A 2,607-nucleotide genomic window follows, 5' to 3' on the forward strand; every position below is an offset into this window, starting at 1 on the left:
TGTTAAGTAAAGACACAGTTAATATATGGACTATCTATATATTACAGCTAAAGAGGGTGAGCCTATTACCCATATGGGAAAGCAAGATGATCTTGTAGCTCAGGAGTGGTCCTCAAGGACGAGGCACCTACGTAAGCACTGAGTGTCCTGACCCACAGACAGTCAACAGTTTCCTGGGGGAGTGAGAAAAGGGACACACACACACACACACACAGAGTGGAGACAAGACGAGGTACTGGTCAAGACTCATTTATTGTAGCACAGACTGCAATTATATACATGCTGGTGGGCATTGATTGGTGCCCAAAATGCAAATAAGGTATCACAGTATGGACCAATCATTTGTGTCCAGGAAGCTGCCCTAAATGTAAATGAGGCATTCTAGTTCGGCCAATCAGCAAGTGTCCCGCAAGTTGACCAATCAGCATGAGGATTCAGAGGGAACCAATAGATGAGTGACCCGTAAATGAAAACAGGCCTCCAGGCAACAACGGGGCGTTAAGAAACTTCCTCTCCTTGCCTAGAAACCTATCCGCCCTTTGGCTGGTCATGTGATTTCTGAGAAAAAGTTTTGCTGGATGGGGAAGTGAAAACCAAAGGTTTCTAAGATGGCAAATAGCTTAAGATAGCAGACAGCTCTCAAAATGGCTCCCGAATAGATCACCCAATGCAGCGCCTTCCGCAACTGAGGAGCTAACAGGAAACAGCTCCCTACTCTGTCAGTAACTGGGAAGACAATAAACTGATTTGGTGTGTGTCTAAGGTTTGGTTTCTTATTTCAGGCTTTCACAGGGAGAGCAGACTGCATCAAATCAACCCAAGAGTCACTTCGGCTCCAGGGAGCCTAAGAGGCACAGCTGCTCCATCAGCATTTTCCAAACCATCATCTGGGGCCAGAAGGTGGTGCAGGGGTAAAATGCATGATGCTCTGTGAGGTTGACCCATGTGGGAAGGTTCCAGTTCTATCCAAAGACCTCACCGAGTGGGTGATCTGGGGCTGGTCATGGCTGGGGGTGGATCATGGCATCAGGACCCTTTCAGAAGACTGAACTTTTAAAACGTCATTAAAGTTTGAGTCAGCATCTATGGAGAGCTTCCTGGCACAGGCACTGGGCCGCGTTCTGTGACACCGGGGACTACAGCAGGTCCCTGTGTTTTTCCCCTGCCGCTGAATTTCTGGAGTACTGACTGGTATTTCTCTGCCAGGCTTCCATCCTGGTGTGTTCTTGTCAAGCCAGCCCTCCTCTGGTAACGGAAAAGTTTATCTTCAGCCACAACTCACCGGACAGTTGCTCTCTTCCGTTTATTTACCTGATGTAGACACAGCCCTCTGTGCCAGCCAGTGACAAGGACATGTTTTCCCTCGTGGTGCGTCCCACCGTCTCACCGAGCTGAATTCAGTGCACGCGGCCATACCTGCCTTCGGCATAGTGCCTGCGGGATAAACGGAGCTGAGTCGGCATCCGCTTGATTAAATTTAGGCTTTGATTTTGTTATCCAGAAAAGTGCTATCTCACCTTTAGGGACAGGATTCGGTTATGCCCTTGGAAAGCTTCAGGTGGAACTACGTGAGGACCCCTTCGCAAGAGCCCTCCCAGGACACCAGAGCCCAGGATCTATTCACAGCACAAACAGCAAGGTTACCGGCCACCGACCTGCTGAGCCCCGCAGGCGAATTGCTGACCCTCAACAGTCCTTCGGAATCTGGGCACGAGCAGCAAACCTGCCCCCACGAGGTCACTGTAAAGACCCCATACTATGACGACCGAAACACGCATGGCATGTGTGAGCTGTCTCCTAGGTGTCCACTTCCTTTCTTCCTGTCCCTAGCAAGAATGTAACTTTGCCAGGAAGGGCGCTGACTCAGGAGGAGGTCCCCAAAGGTGCTCCCAGCTGCCAGGATCCCTCTCACCGAGGACCTGCGCAGTGTCAGGGACGTTCCAAACTCCAAAGGAAATGAACTGCTGCTCCCCTGCCACCCACTCTACTCACTAGGGCCCCAAAGCACATTAACGTAACATTAGGGCCATGATTTAAGCTGGAAACTGGGCTGGCAGGGAAAGCGCAAGCCCGGCTCCGCAGAGGCTCCGCCGCTCCGCAGAGCAGACGCGCGCCTCCCCCGGCGGTGACGTCAGCGCGGGCCGTTCTGCCCCCGGAGTCCGGGGGAAGCGCGGGCGCCAGCCCGGCCGCCCGGGCACTCCGAAGCCTGCTGGGGACCCCTAGTGGCCGCGGGCGGTCACAGGTTTCTCTGCAAAAAGAGAGCTAGAGGCCTCAGGGAGAATGCTTGGGCTTCCATGTTTGTCCTCCCCGCCTCAGTGTCCAGGGCTTTTTCTCGGAAGTGAGTGGTCAGAAAGAAGCCACTTTGCAACAAGCCTGAACAGGCCTCAGCTTTGGAAATGATCTGTATGTGACACAGGCGTCAAAACGATGGCTTCGGGTTAGCAGAGCGGTCTGCTATGCTGTTGGTAATCCTCACCTGGAAAGCAGAAGGCATAGGAGCAGGTCGAGGATGGACAAGGGCTGGCGTGCCCTCCGGCTGCTTGTGGCTCGTGTTTCTGCTTCCCGAGTCGATTTCTCAAACCCCAGTGAAAGTGAGCAATAAAGCCA

At 52.8% G+C, this 2,607-nt stretch overlaps 1 long non-coding RNA gene across 1 annotated transcript; it reads right to left on the reverse strand.

The window, feature by feature from the left end:
- Positions 1–233: 233 nt before the first annotated feature.
- Positions 234–2,095, reverse strand: LOC106735242 (uncharacterized). Its single transcript, XR_001370629.2, has 2 exons — positions 1,518–2,095; positions 234–1,434 (listed from the first exon to the last, which is right to left on the reverse strand). It is a non-coding gene; the product is annotated as an uncharacterized LOC106735242 (long non-coding RNA).
- Between the last annotated feature and the right edge of the window lie 512 nt (positions 2,096–2,607).

Source organism: Tupaia chinensis, unplaced genomic scaffold (genome assembly GCF_000334495.1).
Source record: "Tupaia chinensis unplaced genomic scaffold, TupChi_1.0 Scaffold000340_1, whole genome shotgun sequence".
Taxonomy (NCBI): domain Eukaryota; kingdom Metazoa; phylum Chordata; class Mammalia; order Scandentia; family Tupaiidae; genus Tupaia; species Tupaia belangeri.